Genomic DNA, 16,601 nt, shown 5'->3' with positions numbered 1-16,601 from the left:
CTAAAATGTTCACTACCTAATAATAAAAGTACAAAGAGAATAGTATTTTCATTTTTTATCAATTGTATATGTTTATTCCCAGAATAATCCCATTTTGTTACCAATATTTATGTTTTGGGGTTAATTTGCAAAGGCTTGTCAGAGTAAGTAAAAGAAGAGTACTACTTTACATACTCCAAAATTACTTTGTGAATAGGCCCTGTTTGGTGGAATATAAAGCTTCTCAAATGTATCTTGTAGATGAATCATGTTTTTCCCTGGCACATAGAGATCAGTTTGCAGTCTTTCTTCATTGAGAATAATTATATATTAGACTATGTTTGTCTTTGGTCATTGTGTCTGTTAGTTTATCTAGCTATCTGTCTAGTTAGCTACCGTTTTGTATAATTCATGGAAATGTTACATGTCCTTGGCACATTGCGTTGTCAATATCCCCAAAGAAAAATGTTGCACTTCATATCCTGCCTACTGAAAGGCCACACTGTGATTTTACCATAAATCATCTACAGACTACAGTGTTCACATTAATCCTTAGTGTGTGACCTTCAGATACAACCTGGTGTAGAGCGATCTCAAATTTCATATGCTGCCTATTTGTATCACATTGGAAAATCGTACAATGCGTTCCATTCTTAAAACAAACCAAGATTAATTTGATACAACAGTGTGATTTACTAGCTGGAGTATGGTGTCTAGGCTGCCCGATTTAAAACAATACCTTTTTATCCATGATCTTAAACCAACATGCTTGAAACTTTGTGTTGATATGGTTCTACCAAATCTAATTTCATATTCGCGTTCAACATAATGTGTTAATTGATTATTAGTTGTGTAGCACATTAGGATTTAACAATCAAAATATGAGAACAGCAGAATGAAAAAATATACATAGGAATTTACAGTTATTATTATAATGTGTATAATTCATTGCTGATATTTATATTGGGATACGTGTGTAAGTTTGGCAACAATTTCCTCTTTAAATACCATACATGCTTGAGACTCGCAACAAAATAAAAAGACACAAGAAAAACATTAAGAAGAATGAAGAACATCTTCTTCGTTTTGGTGCATCTGTAAGACATTGAGGCATGATAGTCTGTGGGTTACAACACCCTTAATACTGTCTTAACCTAGAAACTACTGGATAGTCTTAATCACCTGCACTAGACACATTTATTGTTATATCATTGTTTAAGGTTTTTAGATTATGTATTTTACTGTTTTGCATTCTCCCATTTGGTATTTCTGTTTGATCTGCTGTTTCATCAATGGTATTACATTACTTTCTAGCAGTCAGAGTGTTGTTAATGTCTGGGGTGTAAAACTCAGTCATTAAACCAAAACTTGATTTGGTGGCATCAGGAAGACACATTAGACAGGGCGTCCCCTCCATATGGCTGCAGGAGCGTCACCCCCCCCCCCACCCCCCACAAGCAGCCACCGCTGCGAATCCTTTCACAAGGAAGGGATAATAAAGTGTGTTTATTACCCTTCCTTGTGAAAGGGGTGTGGCCATGGGGGTGACGAGCAAAGGGGAGTGCACTGTGCACTCCCCTGACTGCACATATGTGTTTGGCCGGCCGTGTCTCCAGCATGGCAATACTGTTGCCGGGCTGGAGAGATCCTGCACGGGCTCCCAGTCAATCATGATGCTGCTTTAAGCATCGTCAGGATTGGCCGCAGGGCAGGCTGGGAGCCTGTGTTGGCAGCCTTTAGAATAGCAAGGAGCAGCGCAGCGCTGGAGCCAAGGTAAGTTTTTTTTCTTTTATTTTTAATTATGTGACCTCGTCCCTCCCATGCCTCCCCCACACCACCCCGTGCGTTGCCCCGCCCTGTCCCCAGGTAACCCTGCGAGCCGCAACTGACATTAGGTAGATCTGTTCTGCGGCAATTTATTGTAACATTTTTTAAAACCTTTTCTAAGAAGGCGTGCCAATCCTCCGTTTTGTATTCATCTGAATTCTAAAATGTTTTCTCTGTTGCTACTTAGTAGTCAAAGTGTAATGGGTTGAAACAGGGCTACTGTCCTGTTCTAGCAATGGAAGGTGAAGAGAGGCACAGTAAAAGGAGGAAGACAGCAGGCGAGAGAATAAGGGCACAAGAGAGGAGTGGAGGTTTTAAGTGAAGTATCAGTTTGAGATAAAAGTGCAGACCAGTATGTGAGTTATCATAGAAGAGAGGTAGTAGCCAGAAAACTGGGTCCATACACAACTAATTGATGACAGGACCACACTATAACAATAAAAATGTGCTTTGTTTTTTGTGTGTTTTTTAAAATCATGGTATGATTCTCATAAGTTTCTGATTGTCCCCTTAGTGTATTGCTCTCATTCTGGCTGGAATACTAAACACATCACAGACCACTGGTAATTGTAATTCAATGTTATTCCAAACTGTCTAATACACCTATTTCCAGGAATCATAGCACCATACATTGCAAGAGGAGCATACAATATTGTGTGATGAATTGCCCCAACATTCTCACCTTCTGGCCATTGACCCAGATGTTTACCAACATTGTCACCTGTCTGAATCTAGATAAGAATTCCCTTTTAGGATGGCATTTTGTCACATATATAGCAAACCTGTCTTTTAATCCTCAGAAATGCAAAATGAAGTTGGTAAATGTTGAAATTAATGGAAATGTAGAGGTGAGTAGTGAATGAATGCACATAAAGATCTTCTATGTATACTACCAGTTCATTTGTTTTGTTTTTGACCATTACATAAAATACAGTTCAGCTGTGTTTTGCAGTGTACTCCACAAAAAGTGAAAACAGAGAATGTTAGCAATTTCACCATCACAATTGACTTTTCTGGTAGAATGAGGTGCCACGGGAAGAATTCTTCCTGATTACAAAGTTAGGATTTTAGTTCAGCTCCCCTTAAGCACTTGTATAATTTGTTTTCAACTTTTTTGAAAAACATTTTTATTGCTTTTATATCACAACATCCAAAAGGCACATACCATTACTACATTAGGAGGACACAAGCAAGCTTGCTGCAACTTCAACTTTACCACCGAGCCTGAAAGCAAAAATATACGCAATTTAATAAAGCAACACATACTAGCGTTGCATGCCTCAAGCCTCACACCTCGTTTGCGTATCATATCCATCAAGGTCACCAGGGTGCGCAACTCTAGAAATGAACCATGATATAGGGGGACGGCTCCAGTTGTATAACTCTGTAAACAGCCCAACCTTTCCAAATTTTGTGGTGTTTCTGGTGACAACCTCTTGCAAAATAGATCGGGCATTCCAACCCCCATACAGTAATCCATGCCCTTGGCTCACTGCCCAACCAAGGGAGTTTTGGCATTCTTCTATGCATGCACCACACCTCATTTAGCAATGATTAGGCCAAACCACAACAATGCTTTCTGATATTTGTTGACTCCTAGATCTGTGATGTGCAAGAGGATAAGTTTGGGATTCCTGGGTACATTTCAACCCAACACTCCCTCCAGGCTTCCTAGGACCCATTTCCAAAAGTTTGAGTGCTCAGGACAATTCCAGAACATGTGAGGGATGTCCCCAGGCAGGTCGTTCCACCGCAAACAGTTCCCTGAGGCTGTTAATCCCATGCGGTGTAGCTGTGCTCTGGTTAGATATGTGCGATGCAATAGCTTGAGCTGTATCACCCAAAATTAGGAGGCTATTATCAATTCTCTAGGACTCTCTACTGCCTCCCACCCCACCCTCTTCATTGGATCAGATAAGTTTCAAAGAAGCATTTTATATATGTCTGATAATTTATGATGTTCAATGTTTTTGAGTAGAATTTTAGCTTAGGTGGGAAAACGAAGGGAAACCTTTTGCGGCCTCTATCGATGGTAAAAGTGCCTGGCCGAGCTAGAGGTACTGGAAATTTTTTGTGGTGCATACCGCTTTCTGGTTGTAACTCCTGAAAAGACTTCAGTGAGCCGTTGTGTATCACATCTCCCAAAGTGGATATACCTATGGCATCCCACATGGGGAAACCATGGAGCTCGGCAACCTGTGGAAGTCTGCGGCCTCGCCAAAGCACAGTTTCCAACGTCAACCCACAAGCCCTCCCCATGGCCCTCATAGCATCAGTCTAGGCCGTTAATGCCACTTTTGTGGTGGAAGAGAGATTCTGAGGGGTTCCCACCATACAGCAGATTTAAGAGGTTGCAGCAGCCCATCACCCATCCCTCCGTTGATTACGCTGGATCATCAAAGCACTCAAACTGCCACTCATTTATTACCGGTAGGTGTGCCTCCGAGTAGTACAGCAATATGTCAAGAATACCAATACTTCCCTCAAAGGCAGGCTGGCAGCATTTCTCCAAAGATATTGGGGGATGGGCACCTCCCCACAATAATGACCTATTCACTGTTTTTTTCATTTTTGTAAAAAAAAAAAAAACCTGTTCCACTGGAAAAGGATGATTCTCTAGATAATTAAGGAGGCGCAGAAGAGAAACCATTGCAAAAATAGTGGAGCGGCCCAGAAGCGGTAGGGGAAGGGTGGACCCAAATTTCACATCTTTTGCAAGGGCATTCAGCTGCGAAAAAAGGTTGAGCTCATATGACCGTGTCTGATTATCTTTGATGTACATTCCTTGGTATTTAAACCAGGAAGGGACCACTCGTATCTCTGGGGCCCAAGACATTTTGGGGAGCAGGGGGCAATGGGGAAAATAGAGAGTGAGATTCATGTGGGAGTATGCCCCAAAGATTTGGAAGATCTGGAGTGCTCAGTGTCCTGTCGACACTGGGTCATGAAGGAACATCAGGACTTCATCGGCATAGAGCGAGAGTTGATCGCTTATCCCAGGGGATCACTGGATGCCTTGGAACAGCACATCTACCCGTACCCATGTCATCAGAGGCTCAATCGTTAGTGCGAATAGTGGTTGAGATAGCTAGCACCCCTGCATGGTGCCTTTCTCTATTGGGAACCAGTGTGAGACTGCTCCCCTCACCCCCATGCCCTGAGGTTGGTGTAGAGCAAGCACACGTACCCAATGAACTTTGGCCCAAATCCGAAGATCCTACAGCAGAGCAAATAAGTATGCTCAATCCACTGATTTGAAGGCTTTCTTAAAGTCAAGTGATAGTAAAGCTCTATTCCTGGGGAAGCCCCTACTCAATTAAGTGGTGTTATGGACCCTGCAGAGGTTATGGCGAGTAGCTCGAGGGGGCATAAATTCAGCCTGATCTGAGTAGACTAAATGGGTAATAACTTCTGAAAGCCTAGCAGCCCGTATTTTTGTCCACATTTAGCCCAAATCTTCACCTCCACATTTAGCAACAGTATCAGCCTATGGTCCTCACAATCTGTGAGTTATATTCCAGGTTTTCGGAATCACATCAATTTCGGTCTCTCAGTGATCCAGAGGCAACTCACCTCGCACCACCACCTCCTTGAAGGCTGGTAGCAACAAGGGGCCTGTTTGGGTCCAAACCAGATGCCAAACTCTGCCGCAAAAGTATTAGAACCTAGGGCCTTGCCTGCTTGAGGTTGTGCCAGAGCTGCGCGTAGATGATCACGTCATGTCGGCCTCCAAGGTTTTGCCATCTGCAGACGAAAGCCAGCAAACGGCAGTTCTGCCACAAATCGGTGCAAGTCCAATTTAAGGTTTGAGGGGTCAGTACTTTATAGGTCTCAGTAGGAAGACGCAAATGCGGGAGCTACGGAGTTGGTGCCAGTCACCTGTGAGCCATCCACGGCCATCTGTTTCCAACTTCTAAAAAATCCTAAATAATTCTAATAATATTTTATTTAATAGGTGCAGTGCTTGAAATGGAAAAATTAAAGTGCCGGTACTCTATATCAGAGTACCTGCTTGTTTCTAAGAAGTGCCGGTACTCTCCAATTGAAAGTATTACGTTTTTCTTGAGATGTGCCGGTACTCTCCCTCTCAAAATAAAAAAGTGCCGGTACTCAGTACCGGACAGTACCGGCCCATTTAAAGCACTGAATAGGTGTATGGTTCACAAAGTAGCTTTAAGTATTTTTTAAAGCTTTCTTTAATGTTGGGATTGTGTGCCTAAACATTTCAAATTAACTAATTCATTACTAATGGTAAGTTGAATGGTGAATTTTAAAAGAGAAACGAAAATGTATACTAAACATTTATGAATAACTTTTTTAATGTTTGTAATTTTTAAAATAAATAATGGATTCTTTTAATTAAACCTTTAAAATAAGGCCCATATTTATACTTTTTTAGCGCATCATTTGTGCCGCTTTTTGACGCAAAAACGGGGCAAACTTACAAAATACAATTGTATTTTATAAGTTTGTGCCACTTTTGCATCCAAAAAATTATGCAAATGTGGCGCCAAAAAAGTATAAATTTGGGCCTAAATTTTATAATTTATGGTTATTGTAATGGACTTTTCTTTAGCTGCTCCTTTTGGGTTTGCGTTGTGAAAAGAATGTCTTTTTAGCGAGAATTCCTGACATTTGGAATTTGAACTATCCCAAATGCAGCTACCCTCAGCCTTGAGTAAGTTTCAAAGCCTATTGCGAGACTAAGAAACAAAACTGCAAAATATTATAGCAGAGTTTTCCAATGTCTGAGTGTGCTTTCAGTGTGGATAAGAAGTTATTGAAATTCCACAAGGAAGGGTATTGGAAAATTTTGCAAACTTATAGTCTGGATATGCTGAAGCCCACAGCATACAGAGGATATCCTCTGCATGTTGTGGGCCTCTGCACCTCTTTTAAGTCTAAGAAAATACATCCCAAAATGTTACCGTTTTCTAACTTTCTGAACAACACAGTTCCCTTCTTCAAATGTAAGCCATCATTACGTTATCCTTCTACGAAAGGTAAGATTGCATAGATCAAATGAGTAAAACACATACATAAAGCATAAGTAAGTTGTTTTAATATAAACCTAAAAAAGAAATTGTGCATATCGGAATAGGTTTTGTTGGCATTCCAGTTGGACTACTTGGAGAAAAGATAGCTCAGTTAAATTATGTTGCTAAAATTTCATATCTTTAAAAACATTAAGTGAAACAGATCATTTCCACATCACATGAAGCACTAGATTGTCCAAGATCAGTGTAACTCTCTGCATAACCAAAGTACTCCACTACCTTGACACTATATCTTGCTTCCATATGTACATATTGCCCCAGTGCACCCTGTAATAGCTTTGAGATGGCATTGTTACCCGATAGGCATGAATAGTTTAGAGAAGAGAAAAGTTTGATTCTATTTTTGATTTTCTGGGTGGTTTGCTCATCTTTTTTAAATTCACAGGATGCATCTAAGACCTCAGCACAATAGCCTAATGTCCCGAGGTGCCACGTGTTAGACCTGAAAAATGTAGGGTGGTCTTCCCCCAATTGTTGCCTGCCTCCCTCTATCTTTCAGATCTCATTTTTGCTGGTTTTAGGGTTCTGCATACCTTACCACTGCTGACCAGTGCTAAACTGCCTGTGCTCTCCCATAACATGGTAACATTGGCTATTATCCAATTGGCATATTTATTTTACCTATACATCCCTAGTAAAGTACACTATATGTGCCCAAGACTTCTAAAGTAAATGCTACTAGTGGGCCTGCATGACTTATAGAGCCAACCACATAAGTAGCTGCTTAACCATGGCTATGGCCTGCCACTGCAAGGCCTATATGTGCAGTTTTACTGCCACAACGACTTGACATTGAAAACCTTTTGCCAAGCCTTAAACTCCCCTTTTATTACATATAAAGTCACCCCTGAGGTAGGCCCTGAGTGAACCACAGGGTATTTAAAAGGCATAACATGTACTTTTAGGTTTTACATGTCCTGGTAGTGAATGTCGTTTTTCATTATTGAGAAGTGAAATATTGCTCCTCTCATACGCCAGCATTGGGAATTCCTTAATATACCTTTAAGCTGTAATTCCTGATCAGAAAGCAGTAGCTAAATCATATCTTTTTATTGATAACGATAATTTCTCTTTACTGGTGAAATCAAATTTGACGCTACTATGTTTGAAATGCCACTTTTAGAAAGTAGGCATTTCTCTGCTCTTACTGCTCTATGTGCCTTAGAGCCTGTCTCCAATCCATGCCTGGTCTGTGCTCAGTGTCAGCTCCCTTGTGCAATCCAACCAGACAGCCATAAACACAGGACACTCAACTGCATCTGCATTCTACTGCATATTGATGGGTCTTCTTCACGGGCAGAAAGAGTGGAGGGGCTCACACTTACACTTCAAAGGGTAGAGGTCTGACCCCACACAAAGGATTGATAACCCCACCACACACGCGCACACACATAACCTGGCAGAGAGGACTGGGCTGAAAGGGAACTGATGCACTTCAGAACTGCTCTTTGAAGTATTCTCCACTTCAAGGGCACCTTTGGGTATAAGTACTAGGTCTCTGACCCCATCAAATCAGACACTTCTGGACCCGTAACTGAACCTCTGTCAGAAGAACTACTGGGCTTCTCAAAGGACTCAACTAGACTGCTTTCATGGAAGGACTGCTCTTCTGCTTGTTGCCCTGCTTCTCTCTGACCCTGGTGGAAGGACTCTGCCTTCCGACCAGAGTGATCTCCAAGGGCTTGCTGGCTTGTCTCCTGTTCTCCTGCAGGGTGAGGGACATCAAACAGTGCCCAAAACTCTCCTGATGCTGCAGTGCTCTGCCTTCTGTGAGTCTCACCCTTGCCCGAGGTGCCCTCTCCAAGCTTTGGGCCTCAGAAGTGGGTTCTGCAGCTGAATTCCACAAAAATCTATGCATCGCCCAGAGTGCGGCTGAAAAATCGGCACATCACATCTCCAGCAATGACACAGTGGCTGCCTGATGATAGTCATGCAGGATTATAGCCTGACGATGCTCTGCGCGGCCATATAACAACGCATTGCATTTACGCAAACGGAGCCTGCTAAAGACACAGTGACCAAACTGCGTGGAAAATATTGACGTATTGTGCCCTCAGCATCACTCCACCAACAGTACTGTTTCAAGGGGCCCTGTGTGGGTTTTGTAGACGGCCTACCCTCCATCATGGTCGGCCTGCATGTGATTTGCACCAGTCCCTTGTGACCTCGAGTAACCTTTTGACTGCTAGTGACAAATTTAATGTTTAAAAATTCACATCTTGACTTCCACTAGATGTTTTTTGTTGTTTTGGTCTTGTTTTATTCAGATAAATATTCTCTATTTTCCTAACCTGTTCAGGAGTTTTTTTGTAGTGTTTTCACTGTGTTACTGTATGAGTTATTGCACCAAATACTCTTAACACATTGCCTTCTAAGTTAAGCTTGTCTGCTCTGTGCCAAGCTACCCGATGGTGAGCACAGGATACTTTAGGTTGTGTTGTGACTTACCCTGACTAGGACTGTGGTCCCTACCTGGACAGGGTGTGTATTGTTGCCTACTAGAGACCCAGTTTCTAACATTGATGGTCAGCAGTGAGGATAGCACTTGTGCTTATGCAGTGCCATACAATAGCTACATTTATGCTACCTAGCCACAGGTAAAGACCATTTATTTATTTTTCTTCTCTAATTTTCCCTGCTTTGCATTTTTAATACATCCTACACATCAGTTCTCTGGCTGGTTCTACAATTGGAGCCATGGAGTTTGAGCTGGCTAAGCTGGAGGAGTATACAGTTAACCAGCTGAAAAGCTTTTAGAAAGGGATGGGGGTACTTGCCAGAGGAGCCACCAAGAAGGTGGAGTTTCAAATGGCACTGTGGGCCTAGGCAGAGTCTCGCTCCCAAGAGGATGATGAGTTGGGAGAGCTTGTTAATGGCTGTTCTGAGGAGCTACCTGCAGCAGTTGAGGGGAAGACCCCTGGATTTCTGCTACCTGCGGGTGCAGGAAGCAGTTTCTCTAGTCATGGCCTGACCCCAGAGAAAAGAAGAGAGAATTCCATCTGCAATTGACAAAATTAAAATTGGAGACTGAGGAGAGGAAGGCTGAGGCTGAAAGAGCCTTAGCTGAAAAGCAACTTTTGTTGGCTCATCAACTGAGTTTGAAAGAGCTGGAACTAAAGGCCAGGCAGATGGGTTCCAGCAGTGATGGTGGCAGCATACATGCAGCACCTGAAGGAGATAAGAAGGTTTGTATACCCAAGGACTTTGTGCCAAGTTATGTGGTGGGAGATGACACTGATGAGTGATTTTCTGCTTATGTATTTGCTCTGAAGGTGCACAGGGTTCCTGAAGAGCATTGGGGGCGGGTTGGGGATCTATGGTAACACTTCAGAGGAACACACTTCTAACATTAGAGGTTGGGGACCAGACCACGTACACTCCCATGAAAGCCATTTTGCTTGCCAAATTTGGACTGACCCCTGAATAGTATCACCAAATTGTAGGGAAAACTACAGAAGAAAAAAAAGAAATGGTCTTTAACTGTGGATAGTCAGAAGCTCCCCAACCAATCCGGGTTAGATTTAATTGATTGCTCCAGGAAGGCACTGAATGGCTGGGTGCGGGGCAGCAAAGTTAATGATTATTTTGGATTTTACAATGTAATATTTAGAGTGCACATGGTCACAATTGATCCCAGGAAGTTTGCTGAGGAGGCAGACCAATGGGCTAGCACCAGTGTCCAAAAAGGTAGCTGAGGAGACACCCACAAAGGTGTTCAGGGTTCTTTGACCATAAGACTGAGATTGGTACTCCAATGCACAGAGTGCTCCAAGATTGGTCACTGTAAGGGTGTCTCCAAATATCCCAAGAGGGCACAGCTGCCCTGTGGTGGGCAGACACCTGGGTTGACCAGTGTAGCGCTCTGGGAGGAGGTAGTCCTAGCTAGTTTGGGGAACAGACAGATGCAGCCCTAGTGTCCGAGGGGGGTAGAAAATATGGGGCCAAAAGCCCACATGCCTGCTAATACTTCCAAGTATAGGCAGTCGTTCACCATTAATGGGCAATGGGTGGAGGCTCTGCATGACACAGGAGCCAGCATGCCAACTGTCAAGTGTCAGCTGATTTCAGCAGAGCATGTCCCACTAAACTTATTCCACCAAGTCAAAGTTGCAGGCAAACGTGAGATAAATCTACCTGTGGCTCTGGTTCCCTTTGAGGTGGGGGGCGGTCTCAGGTACTCTGAAAGCTGCTGTGAGCTCTGCCATGCCTCTAGATTGTCTCTTAGGCAATGACCTGGAGCATATTACGTGGAAGGAGGTAGAGCTCAGGTCTCACATGGAGATGATGGGAGTGCCTGAGTGGGTCTGTATGACCACACGGTCCAAGGCTGCCTGGGAAGGGAGTCAGGGGTGTCTGGAGCCTGGAACAATGGCCCAAACAGCTGCAAAGGAGAGGGACAAGGATGCAGGAAACTGGTCCCAGAAATTCCAGCAGTGGAGGTTGACAGGGTCCCTGAGAAGGAGGCCCCTGAACCAACTGGGAAGGACATTGCTGCTCTAGGTGGCCTATCTGAACTTGCTGGCTGGCAAGTTGAGGGCGGGCTCACCAGGGAGGAATTCTGGCGAGTGCAGAGAGAGTGTCCTACTCTTGAGGGCTTGAGGCTACAAGCCTCAACCCATGCAGCAGGTGAAGCCTCTGGGAATCTCCTCTACAGTGAGCCTAAGGCTCCGGGTACTGGGGCAGACCGTGTGCTGGTGGTCCCCCAGTGCTACCATGCCTTCCTACTGGGTTTGGCTCATGACATACCCCTAGCAGGACATTTAGAGCAAGAAAAGCCCTTCACCAGGCTTGAAGCTCACTTTTATTGGCCCAGAATGAGGACAGCCTGAGATATATTCTGCAGGTGTGGTCCTACCGGCCAGGCCAGTGGGCAGTCAGGGAAAAAGCTGATAGCTCCCCTGATCCCACTTCCTGTTATTGACACCCCCTTTGAATGGGTGGGCATCGACATTATTGGTCCATTGGACTCCAAGACTGCCCTTGGCAATATGTTCATCCTGGTTTTTGTGGACCACCCCACATGTTACCCAGAGGCAAAATCTCTGAGGACAGTAGCTGTACTTGTGGTGACCAGAACTCTGAAAGGGATTTTTACCTGTGTGGGGTTCCCCAAAAAGATAGTGAGTGACCGAGGCACTAACTTCATGCTCACCACACCCTATCACCTCAAACCAGCTGTCTAATTGAAAGATTGAACATTAACTTGAAGGGCGTAAGTGCAGGCATTTATGAGGCCATGAGGCGTAAGTGGGATGTCCTCTTGCCATGCCTTCTCTTTTCCTTCAGGGAGGTAAAATGTAAATTAGCACTTGTATAGCGCACTACTCACCCGTTAGGGTCTCAAGGCGCTGTACTCATACCGCTTTGGAACCCCTCCTGGCTTTTTCCCTATGAGGTGCCAACTCCTGAGGGTGAAGCCAGGCATCCAAGCGCTGTTGGGGCCGTTGTGGAGATTAAGCAAGCTATTGCCCAGAGTTGCAGAGTGGGACCCATGAATTAGATTAGGCACCGAGGCGAGAATTATCTGGTCAAGGGGAATTGAGCCCAAGACCTGCCGAAGCGGGACTTGAACCCTGGTCTTGAGCCAGATCTCTGCTTCAGGGTCTGCCGCTCTAACCATTGAGCCACACTTCTCCACACAGAAAGGAGTAAGGTTCAGCTCCTTCTAACTCCTCTATGGCCACCCTGTCAGAGGATCTCTGAGCATTGTCAAGGAAGGGTGGGAGAAAGCTCCAAGGACCCCACGCAGGGAGTGGTCAGGTACATGTTGGCCCTCTGGAACCAGATGCACTACTTCTGGAAAAAGGCCAAGGGCAACCTTGAGGCCAGCCAGGAGGTAATGAAATGCTGGTATGACAAGAAGATCACTCTGGTAATCAACCTGGCCAGAAAGTATGGGTCATTGAGCCAGTACAACCCAGAGCTTTCCAGGACTGCTGGATTGACCCAGATGAAATCAAGGAGCTTAATGGGGAGGCAACTTACTTAGTGGACCTCCGGACCCCTAGAAATCCCCTAAGGGTGCTCCATGTCAACCGACTTAAGCCTCAATTTGAGAGGTCCGAAGTGAGCATGCTCCTTGTGACAGATGAGGGTGTGGAGGAGGAGAGTGAACCTCTCCCTGACCTGTTGGTGCGGAAACATGATGGGACAGTGGAGGTTGTCAACCTCTCTGCTGCCCTGACCCCAGAGCAGCAAGGTGACTGATACCAGTTGCTAGGACAGTTTGCCTCACTGTTCTCACTCACCCCTGGACTCATGCATCTGTGTGTCCATGATATTTACACGGGAGACAGTAGCCCTGTCAAGAACAAAATGTACAATTTGTCAGAGTTAGAACCAGCATCCAGAAGGAGGTCTCCAAGATATTAGCTTTAGAGTTTATTGAGCCCTCTAACAGTCCCTGGTCCAGCCCGTAGTGTTGGTACCAAAGCTGCCCCACCGGGTGCCAAACCAGACCTTGGGTTCTACATGGATATCAGAGCCCTCAGTTTCATCAACAAGACAGATGCACACCCCATCCCCAGAACTGATGAGCTCATTGTCGGGCTAGGTACTGCCGAATCAGGGTATTGGCAGATTGCCTTGACTGAGCAAAAGAGAGGTCAGCATTCTCAAACTCTGTGGGCCATTACCAATTCCGGGGGATGTCCTTTGGCTTAAAGAATGCCCCTGTACCTTCCAGCGGTTGGGTAAGAGGGTCCTGGCTGGTAAAGAGGCCTTCTGTGCCACTTACTTAGTTGATATTGCGGTCTACAGTGCCAGCTGAGAGGAACATCTGCATCACCTCCAAGAGCTGCTTCAGGGCCTGCAACAGGCAGGCCTGGCGATTAAGGCCAATGAGTGCCAGATTGGGCAGGGCTCTGTGGTGTATTTGGGACACCTGGTAGGTGGTGGAAAGGTGCAGCCCCCCCCGGCCAAGACTGAAACTATCATGGCCTAAAACCACCTAAAACTCAAACAGAAGTGAGAGCCTTCCTATGCCTCACTAGCTACTAAAGGAGATTTATTAAGGGCTATGGCACCATTGTTGCCCCCTTAACTGAGCTGACGTTGAAGAAGCAGCCAAGGTTGTTGATCTGGACAGAGGCTTGTCAGAAAGCCTTTGATTCTGTCAAGGAAGCCATGTGCACAGCACCTGTGCTCAGGGCCCCTGATTACTCCAAGTAATTCATTGTGCAGACGGGCGCTTCAGAGCAATGCATAGGGGCAGACTAAGCGCATCTGAATGAGGAGGGCCTAGACTAACCAGTAGCCTTCATTATCAGGAGGTTACTTCGACAGGAGCAGAGGTGGAGTGCCATTGAAAGAGAAGCATTTGCTGTGGTCTGGGCACTGAAGAAGCTGAGACCATATGTGTTTGGGACTCACTTCTGGGTTCAGACAGACCTCAGTCCTCTTAAATGGCTCATACAGATGATTGGTGAAAATCCTAAACTCTTAAGGTGGACCATCTCCCTACAGGGAATGGACTTTACGGTGGAGCATTGCCCGGGCCTGACAACACCAATGCTGATGGTCTCTCCAGATTCTTCTGCCTTAGTGAAGAGAGCTCCCTAGGGGTTGCATATCTCTCCCCACTTTCAGCTGGGGGAGGGGGCACATGTTAAACGTGACAGCCTTAGGGTGGTCTTCCCCACAATTTTTTCCTGCCTCTTTCCATTATTCTGACTTTTTGGTGCTGGTTTTAGGAGTCTGTCCACTTTTCCACTACTGACCTGTGCTAACTTGCTTGTGCTCTCTCCCCTAAACATGGTAACCTTGGCTCTTACCCAATTGGCATATTTAATTTACCTATAAGTCCCTAGTAAATTGCACTATATGTGTCCTGGGCCGGTAAATTAATTAAATGCTACTAGTGGGTTTGCAGCACTGATTGTGCCACCTACATAAGTAGCCCCTTAACCATTTTTCAGGCCTGCTATTGCAAGGCCTCTGTGTGCAGTTTTACTACCACCTCGACTTTGCATTTAAAACACTTTTCCAAGCCTTAAACTCCCCTTTTATTACATATGTCACCTCTATGGTAGACCATATATGACCCACAGGGCAGAGCACAGTGTATTTAAAAGGCAGGACATGTACTTTTAATTTTTATATGTCCTGGTAGGGAGAAACTCTCAAACTCGTTTTTCACTATTGAGAAATCTGCTCCTTTTATAGGTCAGCATTGGGAATTCCTTCATATACTTTTAAGCTGTAATTTCTGATCAGAAAGGAGTAGCTACATCATGTTTTATATTTTTGGATTGGTAATGACATTACTATGTTAGAAATGCCACTTTTAGAAAGTAGCCATTTCTCTGCTCTCACTGTTGTATGTGCCTTACAGCCTGTCTGCAATCAATTTCTGGTCTGTGCTGGGTGACAGCTCCCTTTTGCGTTCCATCCAGACAGCCATAAACACAGGACATTCAACTGCATCTGCATTTGTCTGCATACTGACGAGTCTTCCTGGGCAGGAAGGATGGAGGAGCTCAAACTACTTACACTTCGAAGGGTAAACTACTTACACTTCGAAGGGTAGAGGCCTGGCCACATACAAAGAATTGATAACCCCTCACAAATAGCCGGGTAAACAGGAATGGGCTGAAAGGGGACTGGTGCACTTCAAAACAACTCTTTGAAGTCTCCTCTTCAAAAGCACATTTGGGTATAAGTACTGGGTCTCTGATCCCCTCAAATCATACACTTCTGGAACTGAACTTCTGTCAGAAGGACTTCTGTGCTGCTCAAAGTTCTTAACTGGACTTCTTTCGTGGAATGACTGTCCTTCTGTTTGTAGCCCTGCTGCTCTCTGGCTCTGCAGGAAGGACTCTGCCTTCATCTCCAAGGGCTTGCCCCCTGTTCTTCTGCAGTCTCAGGGACATTAAAGACTGCCCACAACTGTCCCAGTGGTGCTGGACTCTACCTTCTGTATGTTTTTACCAATGCCTGAGGTTCCCCCTTCAAGCTCTGGGCCTCAGAAGTGGGGTCTGCAACTGAGTTGTACAAACAAGATGCATCATCCCGAGTGCAGCGGAAAAATCGGTGCATCGTATCTCCACGGACAGTGCAGCGACTGAATGACGAGAGCAGGGTTACAGCCTGCGTAACTTACTAATGACGCTCTGTGTGGCCCGATGACAACGTATTTACCTGAATTCAGTCCGCTGATGACACAGTGACATGACTATGTGAAACATATTGATGCATTGTGCCCTCAGCATCGCCACATCGCACCACTGAAGGTACAGTTTTATCAGGCCCTGCATAGGTTTTGTAGCCGGCCTACCCTCCATTGCTGTCAGCATGAATTGTGGATTTTCACTAGTCCCTCGCGACCTAAAGTAAACTATTGACCGCTAGTGACTTCTAAGCACTTTTTCACATTTAGGGGGTGATTTTAACCTTGGCGGACGGCGGAGGCCGTCCGCCAAGGTACCGCCGCCAAATGACCGCACCGCGGTCAAAAGACCGCGGCGGCCATTCAAACATTTCCTCTGGGCCGGCGGGCGCTCTCCAAAAGAGCGCCCGCCGGCCCAGAGGAAATGCCCCTGCAACGAGGACGCCGGCTCAGAATTGAGCCGGCGTAGTTGCAGGGGTGCGACGGGTGCAGTTGCACCCGTCGCGTATTTCAGTGTCTGCAAAGCAGACACTGAAATACTTTTTGGGGCCCTCTTACGGGGGCCCCTGCAGTGCCCATGCCATTGGCATGGGCACTGCAGGGGCCCCCAGGGGCCCCGCGGCACCCCCTAC

This window comes from Pleurodeles waltl, chromosome 4_2 (genome assembly GCF_031143425.1).
Source record: "Pleurodeles waltl isolate 20211129_DDA chromosome 4_2, aPleWal1.hap1.20221129, whole genome shotgun sequence".
Taxonomy (NCBI): domain Eukaryota; kingdom Metazoa; phylum Chordata; class Amphibia; order Caudata; family Salamandridae; genus Pleurodeles; species Pleurodeles waltl.
The sequence above is the reverse complement of the archived record's forward strand: the minus strand, read 5'-3'. Positions refer to the sequence as shown.